This window comes from Leptinotarsa decemlineata, unplaced genomic scaffold (assembly GCF_025532065.1).
Source record: "Leptinotarsa decemlineata unplaced genomic scaffold, Ldec_3_MD MMD2_tig00026374_RagTag_RagTag, whole genome shotgun sequence".
NCBI lineage: Eukaryota > Metazoa > Arthropoda > Insecta > Coleoptera > Chrysomelidae > Leptinotarsa > Leptinotarsa decemlineata.
The window spans coordinates 4,243,143-4,267,306 of record NW_027412710.1 but is presented as its reverse complement, the minus strand read 5'-3'; the positions used below and the strand labels follow the sequence as shown (position 1 = coordinate 4,267,306).

Here is a 24,164-nt window from a genome sequence, read left to right as displayed (position 1 = left end):
CGCTGGGATCATTTTTGGAGACGATGGATAAAGGAATATCTACCTTTTAGGAAAGTTTTTGGCTTTCTACTACTCCATCTTGATACAAAAAAGATGAGGGACTCTTCCAAAGAAAGGAAGGAAGTAACTCTATACATGGATGTGTAGATCATGCAAACAAGTAACTTTCAGACACAAACTGAAAGGAAGTCCTCCTGAAACAGCTCCTCCAAATGTTTTGATTCCATAAATAAACTTTTGTTTCTACTTCGATTGCGGAAGGTGAAAGAAGTAGGGAACTATTACCTCTGCAAGAAACCAATTATGTCCTCGCTGGCCTTCACTTGGCATGGTGAATCATATTGGGAATTTACATAACACATAATTTTGAACCGGTTTTCAATAATGAATGAAGCGTCATAATGAAACGGTATAGTTTGCATAATACCACAAATAGATATTGGTAGTATTTTCCATTCAATATAGATGAAAAATAGCTCGATATCGATTCTGATATCAATATCTTCAAGATAAATTGATTGAAAATTTCAAAGTTTCAATAATATACTTCTGAAAATAATTAAAGAATCACTACTTTGTAATGATTGTGTATAAGAATTAATTTTATGATTAATATAATAATAATAATATTACCTTTATTATTTCATAACCAAAACAAAAACACAGCATAACTTATATATTCAACTTACAATTGAAATAAAGGGTGAAGAAGTACATCGTCCGTAATGAAATACACGGAAAATGTTTTTCCACTTAACCCTGAAAAGGGACCAAATAAACAGAAGACGAAATCAAAAACAAAACTAAAACTGTTATTGTTACATTTAATAATATTATAATATAGAAACGAATAAACACCTTACATAAAGAGTTTACTATTCCTTACAAGATATCAATAATTTGATTTAATTTCAGTCTAACGAATAGTCTTCATATTTAGTTCTGAACTTTGTGAAATTTATTTTTTTGATGTGGTTGGGGACAGAATTATACTTTCGACAAATTTGGTAACTGGAAGACTGCCTGAACACTTCTGTTTTGAATTTTGGCATTGCAATAATATTTTTATATCGAATATTCAGGTTATGGATGTCCGTACGATATGTGACTTTCCTATGAAGATATGAAGGTTTTTATGTTACAATTATTTTATGGAAAAAACAGACAGCGTGAAGTATCCTTCTTTTCTCCATGTTCAGCTATCCAATTTCTTGAAGCTTATATGAGATCCTGTGTAGTCGACCAATACCAAAAATTAACCAAGGCACAAGTTTTGAACTTTTTGAATCTTATTTTTGTATTGATTGGTTAAACATTGCCCATAAAGAACATCCGCCATAAATAAAAACTGAAAGCACCAAAGATTCACGCAAGGACTTTTTCAGATAATTAGGCAGAATACGTCGGTTACCATAAATGATTTTCAGTGCAGAATAGGCACGTTTTAAGAATTTTTTTAAAAATTTTCCAAATCTCAGATCTACATCCATCAAAACACCATGATTTTCTGCTTCACTAACAATATCTATTTCGAATGCAGATATTCACAGAGTTATTCACTACAGAACGGTGAATTCTTGGACCAAAGATCATTAAATTTGATCCACTAGGGTTTATAAATAAACAGTGTTCCGTTGCCAATCCAACAAATCTATTTATATCTGCATTGATAATGCCACAAGAATTGTCTGCCATTTTTGCCGGAAAGCTGTGGTATACTTGAGTATCATCAGCATATAAATGCACCTGACAAGTGTGAAGAGCCTATAGTAAGTTGGATGTATATATAGAGAACAATAAAAGGCCGAGTATGGACCCTTGTGGTACCCCAGATTTGAGATATAAAATATCTGAGTTGTATTCTTGTATACTAACCAGGTGCTGTCTATTTTTCAAATAGTCCGTCAATGATGCAAAAACGTTGACAGAAAAACCATTATAATCCAAAATGTTTAACAAAAGATTGTGATTAATAGTATCAAACTCCCAGCTGAAATCTAGTAAGACTAACACCGTACATTTGTTTTCATCAATTGCTTTCATTATATCATGTGACCTCTGGTAGTGGGCAACTCTGATAAGAAACAACAGATGTTTTTGTCTCTTGGCTTTAGAATAGTATAGGAGTGTTTCCTTCTTGTTGGAAAACTGCTCGCGTTCAGCCTGTTCCAAAAAGGACAAAAAAAATTTTTCCAAATAACTAGAGACCAGTCACTTTGCTATTAGTTATATCCAAAATCATGGGGAAAGTCGTAAACTCCCATACATATTTAGAAGGCTTTAACATCTTGAGCGATGATCAATATAGCTTTCGGAAACTTAGATCAACAGGACTGCTACCAACAACTAGAGATTGTAACTAAGAAGCCAGGTTAACCGTGGCGGAGGTCTACCTCAGCCCAAGAGGACAGGTATTTACGTCCAAGTAAATGAGCTAAGCCAAGCAACGGGGACCCAAATTTCCGACCAGACTGTGCAAAATCGACTCCGGGAAAGTGAATTGAGATCTAGACGACCAGACCAGGTACCTCGGCTTACACAAAAGAGAAAGAATACAGTTCGCTTGGACACACAGACGTCGGCAGCTAAAACATTGGCGTGAAGTATTTTTTTAAATGAATCTAAATTCACTCTTTTTGGTAGTGGTGATCGAGTCAGAGCATTCAGCAGAAGGAATGAACGTTTTATTCCTTGCTGCTTATCATCAAGGGTCCCATTTGGAGGTGGATAAGTAATGGCGTGGGGTGGAATAACACTTAATGATCGTACAGACTTTGTAGTCATCCTCAACGGATCCCAGATTGCCCAAAGGTACATTAATGAGGCGTTGGATGTCCAGATACGTTACAGAGCAGATGGGATCAACTGAGAAGAAGCATCAGAAGCCGTCAAAACAAACCCACCACTTTGGATGAGCTGGAAATCGCTCTTCGATAATGGGGAATGTTCCCCTTGACGAAAATCAAGTAGTTTTCATGAAAGAGCTCTAAAACAACGCATTTTAAACTTATCATTTCAACCTTTTTCTTAAAAAAATTATTTAAATACTTAAAAAAAAGGAATGAAATAATGCATTCAACATTTAAAGGGATTCGTTTCTATTACACCATTTGGCAACATCGGTTATAGCTAATAAAGGACAATGAATCTGTTACCTGTATGAGACAAACAAAGATGACATATTTCAGAGGCGTGCTGTTCTGTTTACTTATGTTCCGAGTTCCGAGACATTCTGTGACATATGACATTTTGTGCACCTAACCTATCTTCCTCTATATAAATAAATAACAAAACAACTGTTGTTTATGTGGCTTGTGAAGGTGGTATTGAACTATAATTTATATTTTGCCTTAATTGTTGATTCATAAAGATAATTTTTTTTTAAAGTAGTACGTATAAATTATTTCAACTTGATATAGGCGCTGTTGCCAATATGTGAATTAGAAACAAATCCCTTTAAAAATTAAAACCCAACATTTGAAACATCAATTTGAATACTTTTCAAAGTGAATTTGAAAAACTCATGAAACAAACTCAACTTTATTTTGTTCAAACTTGCATTTGCTGTAATAACCCGAATTGAGGAACATTCCCCATTGTGGGAGCGTTTGCCTGATGAAAACCTCAGGCGAATCCAAGTTGTCATTTTTGTCCGGGGATATTGATATTGAGCCGTTAATTGTGAAACAAAAACAACTTTTTGTTTACTTTTCATTTCATTAATTAAAGGGTGTTCATTTTGATTTTGGTAATTCTTTAGTTTTCTCACGTATACCCAACACAGAACAGAAACATTATTCAATAACTTAGCATGGATTTGGGACCATTTGCATTGCCCATATATGAAATATAATAAGTTTTTATTAGTGTTGATAACAAGCTCATAAAGAAATGATCTCTAAATTGTCTTGAGGAGTGAAGTATTTAGTGTTTTCACTCTACAAAAACTATGAATATCTCCGGCTCATGTTTTTATCAACCATGTTAACACTATGGTTGAAAGATAATATTAATTATAACTGATTCCAGAGTGAAACTCATTGGTTATTAGGTGTATGACCTTACACACGCTCTTAATGACTTGGTCATTACATCAATGATTTCCCAACTTTGAATCGATCAGTCACCTCAATTACATAATCAAGAATCAATTTAATGGAAATGATCAATTTTCATAAAAGTTTTCATTCGAGATTAAGTTTACGACAACTCACTTTTTTATTATATACTGGGCTAAAAAGTCTCGGGCCTAACCATTAGATGGCGTTAGTCTTATTGGATTTACTGCTTTTTCGGTTAGTACTAACCATCAAAAGAAAGCTATTGAAATTTCATGATATTCTACTCATAAGTTTGTGAGTTATTGTGCTTAGAGTGACACAAAACATTGGATCAAAAACAATTTCGGTCTTAATTTTACATTACTTCTTGGTGAGGACTCCGCTACATCAAAAACAACAATTAAATGTAGGTTTGCTGTCTTTGGAGGTGGTCGTAGAGACACCGATGATGCAGAAAGCAGTGGACGTCCATCAATTGAAAGGAAGTTGTACCAGACTTTGGAAAAACACGAAGTCTATTTTATGGAAAAAAGAGAGATCATTGCTAACACCGCATCACAGTAAGCCCCCTCACCTGTATGGACTACCCAAAATCCACAAAAAGGATGTTCCGCTCAGGCCGATCATTAGCTCCACAGATTCAGCCACTCAGAAATTGTCCAAATTTTTACTACCAATAATTAAAGCACTGCAAGGTAAAACATCATCTTTTGTGAAAAATTCGAAGCATTTCGTTGAACTACTAGGGAAAATCGAAGTCAAAGAGCACGATCAACTGATCAGTTTCGACGTGGAAAGCCTCTACACCAACGTTCCGGTCGAAGAAGCTCTTCAAATCATACAGAAGAAGCTATCCGAAGATGGGGACCTGAACGATAGAAGAAACTTACCGATACAAGTAATCATGGAATTACTAGTATGCTGTGTACGAAACTGCTACTTCCAACTGAAGGACGAATTCTTTACGCAAGATGAGGGACTGCCAGCTAATGGGATCGCCACTTTCACCGCTTATATCCAATATATATGGAGTGGTTTGAAACTCTGGCCATTGAAGAAGCCCATAAGAAGCCCCGAGTCTGGTTGAGATACGTAGACGACACCTTCATAATGTGGAACCATGGGAATGCAGAACTAGACACTTTCCTGAAGCACATCAACAACGTAAGTCCTTCCATCACTTTCACAATGGAGAAGGAAGTCCACAACAAATTGCTTTTCTTAGACATATTGGTGAAGAAGACCGACACTAAATGGGAAACATCTGTATATCGAAAACCCACTCACACAGGACAGTATCTGAACCAGAAATCCAACCACCATCAAACGACTGAGAGAGGAATCATCAAGACTCTACTAGACCGTGCTTTTGGGCTCTGTAATACAAAGGAAGGTCTCGAAAAGAAACTAGGCATCATCAAAAATGACCTACAATGGAATGGTTACTCCAGAGTGATGGTGAACAGGCCTTAGCTAGAAGACAGCAAGAACTCCACAAGGAAGAAAAGACTCCACAACCAGTACTTGTACTTCCCTACATCAGAGGATTATCGGAAAGGATAAGAAGGATTGGGTCCAAGTACAACATCAGGACCTTCTTCATATCTGGCAACATTATCCGTAGCAGCCTTACAAAAACCAGGCCACCAAACGCGGACTGCGATTCCAAGAATTGCATTTACCGGGTACCCTGCGAGTGCGGAGAATCATACATCGGTTGAACTAAGAGGCCATGAAAGTTCGCATTGCTGAGCACAAGAAACACACACAGCGAGGAGAAACCAGCAAATCCGGAATAGCAGACCGTGTTTTGGACTTATCAACATAACATCAAGTGGGCTCAAGCTGAAATTATCCAAAAAGAGGAACACTGGTTTAGGAGAAACTTTAAAGAAGCCGCATATATGTTGTCCAACAACGCATTTAGCCAAACTAGCGTAGATATACGTAACATATGGAAATCTCTAATCAAGCGGAAAACGACCAACTCCCGCCAAACGGTCATCTCGAGCTAAAATCAATGAAGCGAAGAGACGGAAGAGGGGATAGGTGAAAGCACTTGAATGACCTATAAATAGTCGGATCTAGGAGGAATAAGTCAAGTTATCACCCGAAGACGATTGTGGATACCAACAATCGAAACGTCTGGACATAACTTGGTTTGAAATCTTTTCATTTTTTGTTAATAATAATTTTTAATTTTTATTTTTTTCAGCTTTTAATAATATTTCAAATTTTATTTGTTTGGTTGTTGCTTGTATGTTAATTCTTTGTAATTTCAGTTTTTGTTTAATAAAATTGTTATTTGTTTGAAGGTGATTGACAATGTTTCGTGATGAATTTCACTAGTTCGGACTTCCATTGTCTACTATATAAAATGATTTGAAATCCCTGAAACAAGTAAAAAAGAATAATTAAAAAAGAATAGTTGAAAATAACAATTATATTAAGCAACAATAAACCTGAAATGAAATGATAGTGAAATAACCTACAAGTAAAAATTAAATAATTGAATAAATAAAAATTAAAGGAATGAAAAAAGAAAATAATAAAAAAAAAGAAGAGAAGCCGTCACAACCAGTGCTTGCACTTCCCTACATCAGAGGATTATCGGAGAGGATAAGAAGAATTGGTTCCAAGTACAACATTAGAACCTGTTTCAGATCCGGTAACACTATCCGTAGCAGCCTCACGAAAACCAGGCCCCCAAACGCGGACTGCGATTCCAAGAATTGCATTTACCGGATACCCTGTGAGTGCGGAAAATCCTATATTGGTGAAACTAAGAGGCCATTGAATGTTCGCATTGCCGAGCACAAGAAGCACACACAGCGAGGAGAAACCAGCAAATCAGGAATAGCAGACCATGTTTGGACCCATCAACACAACATCGAGTGGTCCCAAGCTGAGATCTTGCACAGAGAGGAACATTGGTTCAGGAGAAAATTTAAGGAAGCCGCATACATGTTGTCCAACAACGTATTCAGCCAGGCCAGCGTAGATATACGAAACATATGGAAACCCATCATCAAACGAAAAATGACCAACTCCCGCCAAAACGGTCATCTCTCACGGAATCAGTGAAGCAGAAAATAGAAAGTAGAGAAAGTGAAAGTATTTCAACGACCTATAAAATAGTCATCTCTCGGAGGAAGCAGTCCAGTCATCACCCGAAGACGATTGTAGATACCAACAATCGAAACGTCGTGAACTAACGTGACTTGGAATCTCTACACTTTTTATTTTTTTATTATTTTCTTTTTTCATTCCTTTAATTTTTATTTATTCAATTATTTAATTTTTACTTGTAGGTTATTTCACTATCATTTCATTTCAGGTTTATTGTTGCTTAATATAATTGTTATTTTCAACTATTATTTTTTAATTATTCTTTTTTACTTGTTTCAGGGATTTCAAATCATTTTATATAGTAGACAATGGAAGTCCGAACTAGTGAAATTCAAAATTGTTATTTTTCGGTTAATCTCATAAATTTTTTAATCGTTTTTCTTTTCAGGTTTTTCAATTCAATTTATATTATATTAGACAATGGAAGTCCGAACTGATGAAATAGAAGAAAAGTAGATCTGCAAGCTTATGCAGATGACCTTGTCATCTTGTCAGAAGGAGATAATTGGACGATCTAACGCCACTTTCCCTCAATGGTAAGGTCATTCCATTTGGAACGGAGGTGAAATATCTTGGCAGTGTCCTCGATAAAAAACTCTCTGGAACGCTCACTTAGATAATGTTCTACACAAAACCACACTGTCTCTAGGGACATGTCGAAGGATCTGTGATTGAACTTGGGGTTTGAGTCCCAAACAAATCCATTGGATTTATGTGATGATTGTCAGACCAATGATCACTTATGATGCCTGGTGGCCGAAGGCTTTACAGAAAACGGCCCAAGCGAAGCTCTCCGGCTTACAAAGACAGGCTTGTCTGGCCATCAGTGGTGCCATCAGTACCACACCGTCAGCAGCCATGGAGATCCTTCTAGATCAACCTCCTCCCCACATTTTTCTGGAGAGAGAGGCTAGAGGGACTGCATATAGACTTATGCACATTGCCAATTGCACAAATCAATTTAATACAGAGTGCAACAGACTGTTGGTTGCCACTGGAAGTCACAGCATTCTTAAAATGACCTTTGACTTTATGCCTCTAACTGTCAACTACGAACTGCCTTATAAAGTACTGTTTCCGAGTAGAGAGGACTGGATCCACCAGCAGAAGGGAATATTAAGGGCAGATAGTTGTTGGTTCACAGATGGATCAAAAACACCTTCCGGTTCTGGTGCAAGTGTTTTCAGTCGCAGACCCAGGACAGAGATATCAACCTGCCTAGGAATGAGGCTGCTCTCTCCCTTGCAAAGGAGGGTGCTGCAAGCAGCTTCATCGAACCAGAACCTGCCATTGGCATTGCTTTAGGCTTTGCCAAACAAATATTGAACACCTAGATGGCAAAAAGATTTATGGACTTCTGGCAGAATCTTCCAGGATTGGCCCACTCCAAGGCGTTTATTCACCCTTCGAAGGTTGATACCAAACAGTTGTTGGACCACAGTAGGGATGAAGTACGATGAATAACAGGCCTTCTTACAGGTCACTGTCATTTGAATCATCATATACAGAGACTCGGACTGTCGGAAGACAGTGTTTAGTTGGTATTTCTATAAGGTCTCCGATGAATATTGAAATACAAGTGAAAGTGAGGATTATCAGTTTTTTCTGTAGGTGGTGTCTTTCCAAGCACTTCAATAATTTTCTCACCGGTAGAACCTTCGCCAATAAGGACCAGGCAAAATCAGGTTTCGTCGAATTTATCGAATCCCAAGCACTCTTGAAACAACAACCTGAAATCTCCGTTCCTGAACTTATATGGCCTCATAAATAATCAACTTTTCGATAAAAAATGTGCATGTTGAGACACGCCCTTCTCTGATTGATGAATTTGGTCATGATACAAAGTAGGTCGTGATGTAGGAAACAACATTTTACAGAACCAATTCACGACTTCTTCAGGCGTATGTTTTTGTGGCATTGGAAACAAAACACTTTTGAGTGAAATAATGAACGTTTCAATAGACATATTAATTATGTAGAATAGTAGATGAAAGTACTTCTGTAATAAAACATATATTTTTTGGTATTCACGTCAGCTTTTCATTGAAGAATATGATTTATTCAACAAGAAATCCTCGTGAAAAGACTCAGGGTCAGCTGTGAAGGTCGTAGTCTATGAAGAATGCTGTTCAACTGGTACCACCCAAACTTTACAATAGACAATATGAGTCGCGATCTCTTACGTCGTCCGAAGAACGATTATCTAATCTAAATGAACGATATTTGCCAATGTGTGTTCCACTAAACCAGGTTGAATCACTTGGTCTATCTCAGAATTTAAACTGTTGAAGATAGTGAATATTAGTTACTGCTGAAATGGCTAATGATATGGAGTCAGTTTTTGAAACTGCGAAAAATTATTTGGTTAATTGCATTACATAAAATAATGAAGTTGATGATATATGGAACTTTGAGAAAAAATTAGCTCTTGTGGGAAAATAGAAAAAACTGTTTGACTTTCTATCTCTCCATCAATATACTGTACCAATAGTGTTCCGCCCAAGCAGAACGTTGCAGATGAAGCAACCAAAAGTTATGGTAAAATGAATGTCTCAGCTGAAAGCAGATGGTTAAATGGTCCTGACTTTCTATGGAAAGATTTTGAATACTGGCTGAGAGAAGATGTTTCCAGAACAAATTGTTCAATCAAGCAATGTTTCGATCAAGCATTTCGAAATGTTTGGTGAGTCTTTTCTTAATTAATTTTGTCTCAATGTAACTAATGACTTTCAATAAGTCACTCCATTTGAGTTCACCAAGAAGGATTGAGGTTCAATTGAGTACACCTCGAACTTCACTGTTCAAGAACTCTTTCATTTGGGGTACTGCGTTTGTGTGGAATAATGTAGTGTTTGTGTTGTGTCCTTAAAAACCCACTATCTATATTTAATCCTATATCGTTGATGAACAGGAAGAATAGAAGAGGAGCTATGTTGCTTCCCTGTGGGGCGCCACTGCTAGCACTGTATTAATCAGATTTGTTTCCTCTGTATTCAACAAACTGGGACCCATTCGTGAGATAGAAATGAAAGAATTTTGGTAGATTTGGATCAAAACCAATTCTATTGAGTTTGGAAATGAGTATGATGTGGTGCAACTTGTCGAAGGCCTTTAAAAATGGGGACGTCGAATAGATCAACTCTTGGGCATTATTTTTGGCTTAACTTCTTTACCGCTCGGTATATACCCATACAACTCTATATTTTTCGAATGAACTTTTCTGGCAGAATATGAACATGGATATCGTTCTATAATAAACTACTAAAAATGAATATAGAGACACATCCTTAAAAGTAAGTCCAGTAAGTAAAAAAATATGTATTATGTAATATGTATAAAAACTTCTGGTGTGTACTCCATGCTAATTCTCATTATGTTCCATTCGGTTTTTGTTCACTTTTTTTACTTCTTTTTATACTTTTAGCTACAAAATCATTAATATGAAAAATTCTGTATTTAGCTTCACTTCACTTTAGTTCGTGATAGGTATTAAATTTTAAAATTTAAACAATGAATATTGATGTATTTGGTAGAAGGATGATACATAGGGTGTACCTCAACGAATTTCAAGTCGCTAGAGAAGTGGCATTGATCGAAGTAGGGTATTCAAGGCGTCGTGTAGCCCAAATGCTTAATGTGAGTCATTCTGCGGTTTCCAGAGCTTGGAATCGCTACCAAATTTACGGCATAGTAAAAATAGCCCCCCCTTATTCCAATCAACAAAGGGCATCAACCCGCAGAGAAGATCGTTTGTTACGACTTTGGGCAAATAGGGGTCACACCGATTCAGCTAGAACACTGTAAAATCGCCTTATAGAAGCTACGGAAACGCGAATTCCGAACCAAACGATACGAAACCAACTTCACGATGTACAACTCCATGTAAGCCCACCAGCTAGAGCCTCTAGATTAACTCCAGCTCATCGAGAAAATCGTAGAAACTTTTTTCAAGAGCATCGTAATTGGAATTTAGAGCAGTGGGCCAATGTAATGTTTACAGATGAAAAAAAATTCTTGTAATTCAACAATGACGTACTTGTTCGGGTATGGAGACGTCCCGGTGAACGCTATTTGGATGACTGTGTGCAAGAAATTGTTCCATTGGAGGTGGATCGATAATGGTATGGGCTGGTATAACTTTGACAGGACACACGGACCTTGTGGTATTTCGGGAAGGGACTTTAACGGCTGTCCGTTACATAGAGGAGATATTGGAACCTCATATCGTCCCATTTGCCCAAAATATAGGCGCTGGGTTCATTTTACAACAAGATAATGTCAGGCCACACGTAGCTAGGGTCGTGAGAAATTTACTACAGCAGCACAATATTAATGTCATGAGATGGCCAGCTAATAGTCCGGATTTAAATCCTATTGAGCAGCTCTAGGATGAACTGGAGAAACGTTCGAAGGATCATCAACTCTTCCAAAATCTGAACCAAGTTGTAGATGCTCTTTTAACGATTTACGAGCAGTTACCACAACAAATAATTAGAAATTTGGTAGAAAGCATGCCTCGTCGTTGTGCTGAACTTCGTAGAGGCAGGGGTGGACGTACTCACTATTAGTGTACATTTTTCTTAATTTTTACCTGAAATAAATTCTATTTATTTTTTATACTCATTTGTATTTCTTTTTAATCGTATTACCAAACAGCATTTTGAAAACAATGTTAAATTTAATAAAGGCACCTATAAACTATTTTATGAATATAAATGTTTGACAAAATAATACATATTTTTTTACTTATTGCATTTCAAGGACATGTCTCTATATTCATTTTGAGTAGTTTAGTTCATTCAGGGAAACATAAAATTGTTACGCCACGTTTCTCACGTGAATCTGTGTTTCTACCCTGTATCTTGAAGAATAATTCAAAAAATAAATTGATAAATGAAACTCTCATAAGAAACACTTTTGATAACTTCGCTCCTCCGCTTCCAAAACACTGATATTGATCTATGCGAGTGAGAATTAAGTTAAACGAAATCATGGAATTATTATTCTATCTTAAAGTTCTGCAATCACTTTGCGATAACTTTCTTCATCCTCGATATTACCTTATCCAGATAATTGCAAACCATAATCTCCAGAATGCGGCGCTGGGTTAAGTAATCTATTTATTAAATCTGAACTGATTTCTCATGAGTTTTTCACTTTCAATATTAGCGAATGAGATAATTCCTTCTGTAATTACCCATTGAAAGTGATAGTGCTAATGAAATATAACAATGGAATAGACACGATATTGTTTCCGAGCTTTCTAATATTAACACCATTGAGAAATTTTGATTGTTTTCTTAAAAGATGGTCATTCAGAAAATATGAGTATATAAAACCATATACAGTGCGGTCCATATATATGGAATAAATTCATTTTTAGCGTTATTATGTACTATGTGAAAAAAACCTAAAACAGGTCGATTTTTATTCTTAAATTGACAATTTACAGTATGAAAATATTATCCCCCTCCAGCACCCCTTCTGGATTATAAACACCCCCTCAAAAATTTTAACTAGCAAAGGGGCTACGTTGGAAAGGGCTTCTAGTCCTCTGGTCAGCAATATAAAGTTTTTTAAGTTTGATGCAATCATAACTGAGAAAATTGATTTTTAGGATGTAAAATTTTGATAATGTCTCTAGGTATCTTTACGTAGAATGAAGATAATAATGCCACATAATATTTGGAATGTATTTTTCAATGTGCTTCACAATAAAATTAAATGTTCAAAATGACCACCATTAACTTCTTGACAATAACCGAGGCGATTTTGGAATTCTCGTACAACATTTTGTATGACCTCGGGGGTTATTTTGGTAATTTCTTCCGTTATCCTAACTTTTAAATCAGCAATATTGTTTGGTCTATTAAAATATGCTTTAGATTCTAAATAACCCCATAAGAAAGTAATCGAGAAGAGTCTAATCGGGGGATCTAGCCAGCCATTCGATCGTTCCACGTCTTCCAATCCACCTATTGGGAAAAACCTTGTTTAAATAATTTCTAAGTGTACGTGCAAAATGCGGTGGAGCTCCGTCTTGTTGGTAGTAAATAGATCGATCTATCTCATTTGGATGATCAACATCAAGAAAATGTATTTGTAATGTAGGCACTAAATAGTTAACCAATAAATCTAGATAAACCTCATCATTAACAGTGCCCTCCAAAAAATAAGGGCCAATAATTTTATTGTTAATGATACCAGCCCAAACGTTAACTTTTTTTAGGATATTGAGTGTGAGTCGTACACATCCAGTGAGGATTTTCTCTGCTCCAATATCTATAGTTCTGTCTGTTAACTGTTCCGTTTAAATGAAACGTCGCTTCATCAGAAAACACTATTTTGTTTATGAACTGCAAATCTGCGTTCATTCTGACCATCATCAATTCACAGAATTCTTGCCTTCTATTAGGATCATCTTCATTTAACTCCTGAACCAACTGAACTTTGTAAGGGTGGTATTTTTCTTTATGCAAAACTCTCAAAATAGATGATTTACTTACATCATTGTCTGCGGCAAGTTCTCGAGTTGCCTTATGCGGATTTTCCTCAATCTCTAGAAATACATCTAACTTTTTTTCATCAGTAAATTGAACATTTCTACCTGATTTTCCAATATTTTTTACATGTCCAGTTTCGCGAAACTTTTTTTCAATCTTGCTAACTGTAGACTGCGGCACGTGTTAACCAGGGTATTTATTATTAAAAATTTCACAAACCTTCTTTTGAGTTCTTGTTTTATTACCACAACCAATCATAATTAAAATGTCTATTCTTTGAGTCTCGGACAAATGAGCCATAATTAAATTTTATACGCCCACAAATATTATACTGACGTCTTTTAGTAACTTTAAATACCTAAATGACAGTAGCCTACTAGATTCATATCAATTGCTTATTTGGCTTTTTGTCTAAAATTTTAGTATCTTCAAAGATGTTTTCCATGATTCAAGGCTAGTAAGGAGCGCGTTACAGGGATGGCCTGTTTAAGAGATCATGTTATTGTCAAGAAGTGAATAATGGTGGTTATTTCGCACATTTCATTTAATTGTAAAAATTAATTTTCTCAGTTATGATTGCATCAAACTTGAAAAACTTCATATTGCTGAACAGAGGACTAAAATCCCTTTCCACAAGGTGCCACACGACCCCCTATGCTATTTAAAATTTTCGAGGGGGTGCTTATAATTCAGAAGGGGTGCTGGAGGGGGATAATTGTCAATTCAAGAATAAAAATCGACCTGTTTCAGGTTTTTTTCACATAGTACACAATAACGCTAAAAATGAATTTATTCCATACCTATGGACCACACTGTATGTAGGTACGTATTGGATTTTTTATGATTCTTGAGTTGTTATTTTTGGATTTTTGCCAAACAATGACACCTTAATTTTCGAATATGAATCTCTGCTGTTATCAAGAAGCTCTTGAAATGTATCTATATGTAAATGAAATTTGTAAGGAATGTTCAATAATTTTTTGGGTGAGTGAATCCAAGTATCATAATCACTTACGTTCAATAAATCACTGGATAAATGTTCATAGAGATATTCTGAAAAGCGTAGAATGTTTTCCGCTCTTTGATTAATGGAAAAATACATTTTATAAATCGAAATCTCATTTTAACATCTGGGAAGTATTATAACTATGAGATTTTTGGGGCCTATTCCCTGGGGGACGTCGTTACGTTGGTGAGTGGGAAAGAGACATGTACGACGTAATCGCTGTATAGAAGGATAGAAAAGGTATGGAAGAGATTCAGTTGAAAGATAACGTGGTTGAATTATAAAAATAATGGCATAATAATAATGATGAATGAAAAATCGGATTGAAGGGGGAGCCTTTGCAATTCCAGCGACATGATTGTTCCAAGACATATTGGTGTCCATTTTAACCCCCAACAAACTTATCGAAGCAGAAAGCGAATTGTACAATTATTGGTGAGATATCCATCGACGGCCACTTGCAGGGCACGTTTTTTAAGGAAGCTGGAGAGCCATACACATAAATAATACAACAAGTCATAGCATCGAAGTTTGGCCATCAAACCCTAATGCCACACACGATCAAAGGAATATCAAGCGCAACAGCACTTTACTCTTTATGTATCTCGATTGCGTTATACCAAATATGGTTGTCATTCGATAGAAAGTCGCCTGTTGATCTTTGTTTCCGAAAACCATATTGATGATCGCTCAATTTTTGCCTCGCAGGTTTTCAATAGGTTTCTTCATTCTCAGAGAAATGATCAAACAATCAATAGTGACTTGTTGATATGAATATTGAATTTCGCCTTTTGTTTCCATCTGGCAAGTTTGTGAGTAATTGTGCTAAGAGTGACATTAATTTTGTTATTTTCAAAACAATGGACCAAAAACCATTTGGTGTTTTAATTTTACACTGTTTCTTGATGGAAAAATATACCGTTCAAGCGAAACAATGGTTTGAAAAGTGTAATAGGGACTCCGATCCATCAGACACAACAATTAAACGTTGGTTTGCTGACTTCCATTGTGGTCTTAAAGACACTGATGGACGTCCAAATGAGGTAGTAACACCAGAAAATATTAAAAAATACACAAAATCGTTTTGAATGACCAGAAAGTGAAGTAACTCTGACATATTTTGGTAAAAAAACAGAGATAATTACGGGTTTCTTCAGAAAAAACAATGTAGAAGGGGCATTCAAACCACATGGCAGATTAACTGATTTCCTTTTCAATGCCAAAGATAAAGATAAAGTGGGCAAGTTGGAGGAATCTGGAGTTTATTAGCTCAAGTGTCCGAAGTGTAATAGTGTTCATGTGGGACAATGTGGTCGAAATTTCCAAAAACGGTATGCTGAAGACGAAAGGTCCTTCAGACTAGGTAAATTTTCAAATTAGTGTATCCACATTGTCACAAGTGAACGAAATTGAATTGAAGGGGTTATATTTTTAGCAGTGATTAATTTGTGGGAAAGAAAGTTTTTGGCTTTCTACTACTCCATCTTGATACAAAAAAGAGATGTAGGAATCTTCCAAAAAAATGTGGATATATGGATATTCCCTGAAATGTAAAAAGTTGTTCAATGAAAAGAATAATTGGTACTTGAATGTCAAGTTTTCTTGTGTCATGAACCAATACAAATATAATTTCGAAAAGAATATATTTCAATTCAATAGTAAATCGCTGAAGAAAAATGTTGCATATTTTTATTGATATTGCACCTCGTTTTCGGTGCGAGATTTTCAGATTACATCTGTGTTATCTCAGACAACGAAAAGTAATATATTTTTGGGAATATTTGGATATCAGTTTCGTCTTATAATGACATTTTTAAACTTATACATTAAACTAAAAATTATTGATTACATTACCGTGTTGGGAATCACACGTTAAAAGGTAAGACCTTGTTAGTCCTTAGCTTGCACAAGTTTCTCAACTTCTGAGAGTTGTCGTTCGTATGGGGGCGACAGTTGATTAACGGAAAAACAGATTTCAAAGAGATTTCAAACAGCCCTTATATAACACCACTGTAGGTAATAATAGAGGTACTTAGCTTGATTGAGTACTTAAATTTCGTTTATAAGAAAGAAAGTTTTTTACTTTCTAGTACTCCATCTTGAGACAAAAAAAGGATGAGGGAATCTTCCAAAGAAAGGAAGGAAGTAATCAATTTGAAAATAAGTAACTCTATACATGGATGTGTAGATCATGCAAAGAAGTAACTTTCAGACACAAACATTGAATTATAAACATATAAACATCGAATTACACGAAAAAAAAACTCTTTGGAAACAAATACTCTTATATTCATGGTCGGTCGGTAGCCAAGCGGTTCGGCGTGGGTGCTTTGTTCACTCACTCGAATTAACTGCCGTGTTGGTCGATGGTTCAAGCCCTAGTCTGAACGATCGATCTTCACTAGCTATCGTCCAACCCGTGTTAGGAATCACATGTTAAAAGGTAAGACCTCGTTAGTCCTTAGTTCGCACAAGTTTCGACTTCTGAGGGTTGTCGTTCGTAGGGGTGCGACAGCTGGTTAACGGAAAAACATATTTTAAACAGATTTTAAACATATTTTTTATATGAACATTGAATTTTTGGCTTTCTACTACTCCATCAAGATGGAGTAGTAGAAAGCCAAAAACTTTCTTTCCCACAAATTAATCACTCCTAAAAATATAACCCTTTCAATTCAAATAAGATTCCTCTTGGCTGAGATTAAATCAAATAGGTGAATGAGTGTCATTACGATGTCATCGATGACATAAGCAGATCAAGCTTATTCCGTGACATTAAAAATCGTAATTCATGAATGAAGTGTGCGTATTTTCTATAATGTCATCCAATTTGGTACTGAAGAGCCTTGGGGCAAGTGTCTTAAGGCGAAACACCGGTGTATACCAGTGAGGGTGACAGTGTTCCATGTAAGTGCAATTTATTACCATTCGTTTAAAGTAGAACTCATGTGAATAATATCTGATATTTATTTCACAACGAATGTTTGAAATACAAACTGAGTAGAGAAAAGTATCTTCATATAATTCAGTGTTCATGAAAAAGTATTTGTTCCGAAAGATTTTTTTTCTTTCGTTTAATTCAATATTTATTTGAAAGTAGCTGTTTCAGGAGGACTTTCTTCCAGTTTGTGTCTGAAAGTTACTGCTTTGCATGATCTACACATCCATGTATAGAGTTACTTATTTTCAAATTGATTACTTCCTTTCTTTCTTTGGAAGATTCCCTCATCCTTTTTTTGTCTCAAGATGGAGTAGTAGGAAGTCAAACACTTTCTTTCCCATAAACGAAATTTAAGTACTCAATCAAGATAAGTACCTCTATTATTACCTACAGTGGTGTTATATAAGGGCTGTTTGAAATCTGTTTGAAATCTCTTTGAAATCTGTTTTTCCGTTAATCAACTGTCGCCCCCATACGAACGACAACTCTCAGAAGTTGAGAAACTTGTGCAAGCTAAGGACTAACAAGGTCTTACCTTTTAACGTGTGATTCCCAACACGGTAATGTAATCAATCATTTTTAGTTCAATGTATAAGTTTGAAAATGTCCTTACAAGACGAAACTGATATCCAAATATTCCCAAAAATAAATTACTTTTCGTTGTCTGAGATAACACAGATGTAATCTGAAAATCTCGCACCGAAAACGAGGTGCAATATCAATAAAAATATGCAACATTTTTCTTCAGCGATTTACTATTGAATTGAAATATATTCTTTTCGAAATTATATTTGTATTGGTTCATGACACAAAAAAACTTGACATTCAAGTACCAATTATTCTTTTCATTGAACAACTTTTTACATTTCAGGGAATATCCATATTGTGTATATATTTCCATGTGTTATTGTTAGTTTGGGGAACGAAACTCATTATGAAATTGTTTGTGAAGGTTACAAAGGCCGTCTATTCAGATATTGTAACATTTTTTCACTCAATTCTTCAATTTCGAAACAGCCAGGGTCGTCTTTGAATTGTGTGAAAAACTCAACTCATTTCCCAATTCATTTTTAGGTCAGTTCAAAGATTCTGTTGAACAATTCCAGTCGTAAATAATCAGTTCGTGAATATATGTATTGAGTATAGCTTTTTTTGTAGTAGGAAACTATACATATCATTGCATTAATATTATCCATCAGAAGCTTCATTACAGGGTGATTTATGGAGAATAAAGAATTTTGGGAAGCTTAAGATGTTGTTCCGATGGAAAAACAATTTTCATGAGCTTCCATAGTTGATACTTTTACTGTTGATCGTTAACGATATCGTTTGAAATAGCAATAATGGATCGATGGCTATAATATCTCCGTTTATTTTAACGGAAGATTGAACTGTTTTCAGAGACAAGATTTGTTTTTTCTTTTGAATTTTACGCTACCCAGACCATCCTAGCTCCTTCCCCAGCAATGAATAGGCATCTACAAATATTAGGTATTTAAAGAAGATTCTACAACCTTCTCAAAATATTGTAGATGTCTTATTAAATATTAACTTTATTAACTTATTTGTTTGTTGATTATAGTAGTATATTTCGATTAACAATTTTTTCGTTTATCCATGTAATATAGAATCTTACGTTTTTTGAGTAATTACTGTGTAAATTTCAATAAATAGCTCAAAATTGTACATAAAGAAAAAAACATTTTCGAATTCGATATTTTATACATTTTTTGCATTTTCTGAGAACACATACTATAGAAATGTATATTTTTTCACCATCAGGAAGTAGAGATTTCAAAGAACAAAAAGCACACCGGCTTTTTGGAAAAAGCTGATATTTTGACGCGAGAAATTTCGATTGAAAATTAGGGTGCTTTTTTGATAAGGTGAAAAAATTAATATTTTATATCAAATAAATAACAGTGTAGTTGGGATATAAAAAGATAAATTTTGACCAAATTTCGTAGGAATTTTTTTTTATTGAAAAAGATAAAAATAAAAAACCAAAAACTTGGGTTATTTAAATTTTTCACATAAATTTTGAGGTCATGTGAAAAAATTGTGAATACAAAAGTTGTAGATCTTTTTATTACCTACAACTTTGTCATTCAACTTTTTTTCATAGGACTTATAGTTTTGCCGGACATCGAGATAAACCATTTTTTACCCTTAAAAACTCACCCCCTCCCACTTCTATAACTCAAATCGCCCTTAATTTATTTTTCCTTTAATTTTTCATAATCCCCTCCTTTTCTAATGGGTTTCACCCATCAAATATTTTTTTTTAATATGTCATGGAAGTGACACAGAAATTAAAATAGGTTAATAAGATTAAAATAGGTGTGGAACAGTATGAAAAGCGAATGGTTTGATAGTTAATACATATTTGTAAGAAATTTTAGTTGAAAAAGAATAAAGTTTAGTATTGTGACGCTTGAAGATGCTAATGTGTAAAGAAACGAGTGTTGTGGTTTTGTAAACTGTACAGTGGAAGTCCCACAATAAAATGTGTTTTTTTATTGAGTTGAAGAAGTTTATCTCCCTAAACTGTCAAACCTGAATTCAGATTCCTCAATACTCGTAAGGTTTCCAATAATTTTCGTAATTCTGATTATAAATAAAGTTATTCGCCAACGAACTTCAGTTATGAAACTCGCGAGATTAATTACATGAACATAATATATACTCGTATCTAAATCAGGTTAGGTATTGTTTAGTATAAAGCTCACGAAATAGAAAGTAAAAGTTGATCACGCCCGCATAATGTTTCGTTAGTGTTATGGTCACTTACATGGTGGAGCACTTGAACTATTCGCTTTTAACATTCATGATTATTTAATGAAAGGTTGAATTTCATTACTTAAAATGTGCAAGTGTGAAACCGGAAGGAATTTTCTAGCAATCATGACTACATGGAATTCCATAAAAAAGAAAACGGTTTTCGTAATACCTGTTCATTTTTATTATGACTAGACGTATGAAATCTGGCTACTGACTACATCGCGTTGATTCATGGTATTTTATTCAGAGGAATATTTTCTTCACAATTCGAAGGCTTGTAAGATATAAAGTAACTTGTCAAAATGATTGACCAAAATCGTAATTTATTGCATAAACTTTCTGAGTTTCACATGTGTTGCTGAAAATTCCCTCTAAAGATTGACAACCGAAAAATGTGTGACATAAAAATGTTTTCACCTCCTCATTTATCAAATTACTCTTGAGAACATGTGATAAATTGGATCATAATGTGCGACTGTATATTAGAAGTTTATTTCTAAAGTCTATCCAAATCCAAGATAGAGTAAAACAAAACAAAACCGAAGGGTGATGTTCAGATGATCGCCCAGTGTCAGAAGGAAAGGGCAGCGTTCATTGGTGAATTCGCCTTCTTGGTACGAGTTCGGTACCAGCACAGGGTTGTAATCAGTCGTTTGCGTGTTTGTGTGGCGTGCGTTATAGTATATTGTTCAAAATTGTTTTCCAAGATATCCAGTACAGATACTGCTGATGACTCTTTGAGCTATCCTCTGAGTCCAGCCAGGAAACGATCCAAAAAAAGACATTTGAGTGTTGAGATGAAAGAAGTGATTTCAAATGTGTTCAAGAAAGAGATGGAAGAAATTGAGACATCGACTGTCGACGAAGACGTATCGAAAGTTTCTGATAATATTGGAGTGTGTTGCGATTCGATTTACAATGTTTTACGGGAATATAAACAAAATCATACATTTTCCAAACCGAATACGAATCAGAATCGTCAAACCATTATAATATCAATAGATGATGCTGATAAACATGCAATCAGGAGGAAAGTGCATGAGTACTTATTCAGAAATGAAATACCCACGATAGACAAAGTACTCACAGAAATAAATGAAGATGTTTTATTGCCAAGTTTCAAGCGGTCAACATTTCATAAAGTATTGAAACATTTGAATTTTGTATGGAAAAAACGAAGGAGCAATACTTTATTATTGGATAGAGAGGAAATTGTGTTATGGAGGAGAGAGTATTTGACCAAAATTAAATATTATAGGGAACAACAGAGACCAATTTATTATATGGATGAAACTTGGGTTAATGCTGGTCATACTACCCCTAAAATATGGGTCGATGAAACTGTGACCTCATCTAGGAGGGCCTTTCTAGATGGACTATCCACCGGATTAACAAATCCATCAGGTAAACTTATATTTATATTAAGACCTGCCTCAATCTCAATATATAAAAAGTAACCTTCGTATTTGTTTTATTTACTTACATACCTCTCCATAATTTCAGGTAAAGGAAAACTGCTTATTATTTGTCACATCGCCAATGAAAATGGGTTTGTTGCTGAAGAGCTGTGGTGTTTCGAGTCGAAGAAAACTGGAGATTATCACGAAGAAATGAACGGTGAATCTTTCGAACAGTGGTTTTCCAAAGTTCTACCCCATCTGGAGGATAATGCTGCGATTGTAATGGACAATGCACCTTATCATTCGCGACGGTTAGAGAAGATTCCGACAACGTCTTCAAAGAGGGTTCTGAATACGACCCTGGCCAATTCTTGGGATTTTCAATTTCACGTGCGAAGGGCATGTCAGTGTTTACATCCACTCTATCTTGGATTTGAATTTGCAATTGCAATTTCAACAAGGAAACAGACAAATTAATATCTCTAATGAAACGGACTTAATACTACTTCTTCTAAAAATGAGGGAATTTTCATTTTTCGCAAAAAATATTTATTAATTCATCAATTTTTTTTTTTGTTATGAACAAGGACACGATGTTTAATTTACCTCATACACACCCCATTTATCAAATTTTGATATTTGATTCTGTCTCCGTATTTTTTCATTGGCTTTTCAAAGGAACCAAAATCGGTGAGATTTTGATCCAATAACTTGAACATCGTTCGTGTGGTTGTCGTCTTTCGGGATACAAATTTAAATACATGTTCGAGATCCTAACACTGTTTCTATCGTGTTTGTAATAAATTTGTATCATATCTCTTTTTTCTTGAACCGAAATGTTTCAACTCCCTTCCACAAAAAATAATGCAAATAACGCCAAAGATCACATTTAAAAGAGAACTGAAAAAATATATAAAAAACACCCCAAGAATTGAAATCCATAGAATTGTAGAAAATGATTTACAGAAACCATATATTCATTTATACATTTGTACGTTTAACATAACATAACATGGTTGAGCTTATTTGTAGTTTTATGTCATACAGGGTGAACCATCGAATTATGTATTTATGTAGATATCACTTTCAACATAAAAATGAGAAATAGAAACAGCATTTTTAACCATTTCTCAATTGTAATAGTCCTCTTTTCTGAGAAGAACTAGAAATTTATAAAAAAGTAGCGTAAGAAACAAAAGAGTTCCAAATACATTCCAAATGAGCAGTGGCGTACAATTTGTTGCTTTTAACAATATTGAAAAAGTTCATTCTCGAAAAAAACTCTTTTAATTACGTCCAAATTTAAAAAAATGTACTCCATTGTTTAGAGAATTCTAAACGATGTGCGACTCGCCCCCTATTCCCTATTAAAATTCCAAGGGTTGTTCACCCCTCTGCTCCGGGATTGAAGTGACGACGCTGTAAATGGGGAAAAAAACTGTCCCCCTCCCGATAAAAATCGACCTGTCTGAGCGTTTTTTTTTGGATTTGCAAGACTAGTACCCAAAACCTCCATGTCAAGTTTCCGATGGCTCACCCTGTATATGTCAAAACCGCTACAAGTGGTGGAATACACCTCGGTATTCCTGTTTGTGCTGTTTCACTCCAGTCATAGTTGGAAAATTATTTTACGGTACATGTTTGCATAATTCAAAAAAATCATTTATTTTCATTGTCAATTTAGAACAACATAAGAGTGTCAGTATATTGAAATTAAATCAAAATCAACATAGGGGTGAAGGTCGGAAAGAAAGTAAACTTGAGGTTCCCTCCAGCACTAAGTTATGAGTTATTGGTAAATGATTTCAATATATTTTCAGTTAAATATATTAGAATTTTCTAATATATGTTTATTTGAATTCTTTAATTTTTGAGATTGTTTTACCTCTTGTATAATTTTGGCCCTAAAAAATAGACAAAGAGGTTCTAACATTCAAATCATCAGAAAATCTGGTTTTTAAAAAGTTGTTGCTGTATATTTTTTTGAATTCAACGATATCCAAATCAAACACTGGAAGCAATAGGGTGCTCTAACATGTAATTGTTATTTTTCCTCTCTAGCTTGAAACTCGAGAAGTTAGAATCCGTTTACGTAAAAAAAAACTCGTTGGATGTATTGTCCTTGGCCCAAGGCAACAATATTATAGACAATCTGAAAGTATTGAGTAATATACATTCAACAAGGTAACTCTTTTGAAGATATTGTTCGAGATATAGTGAATAAAAACATTGGTTCACTTTTTCAGAAACAATCGTAGATTTGCATTTCCTTTTGATACAGTTATCCGATAGGACTTTCACCCTCTTACTGATTTGGATGTCTCAATGACAATGTTATCGAAA

The 24,164-nt window shown here is 35.0% G+C and overlaps 1 protein-coding gene across 2 annotated transcripts in view; it reads right to left on the bottom strand.

The window, feature by feature from the left end:
- The window catches only part of LOC111503606 (uncharacterized), a 53,077-nt gene that overhangs the window by 17,237 nt on the left and 11,676 nt on the right, over window positions 1-24,164 (bottom strand). The window lies entirely within an intron of this gene.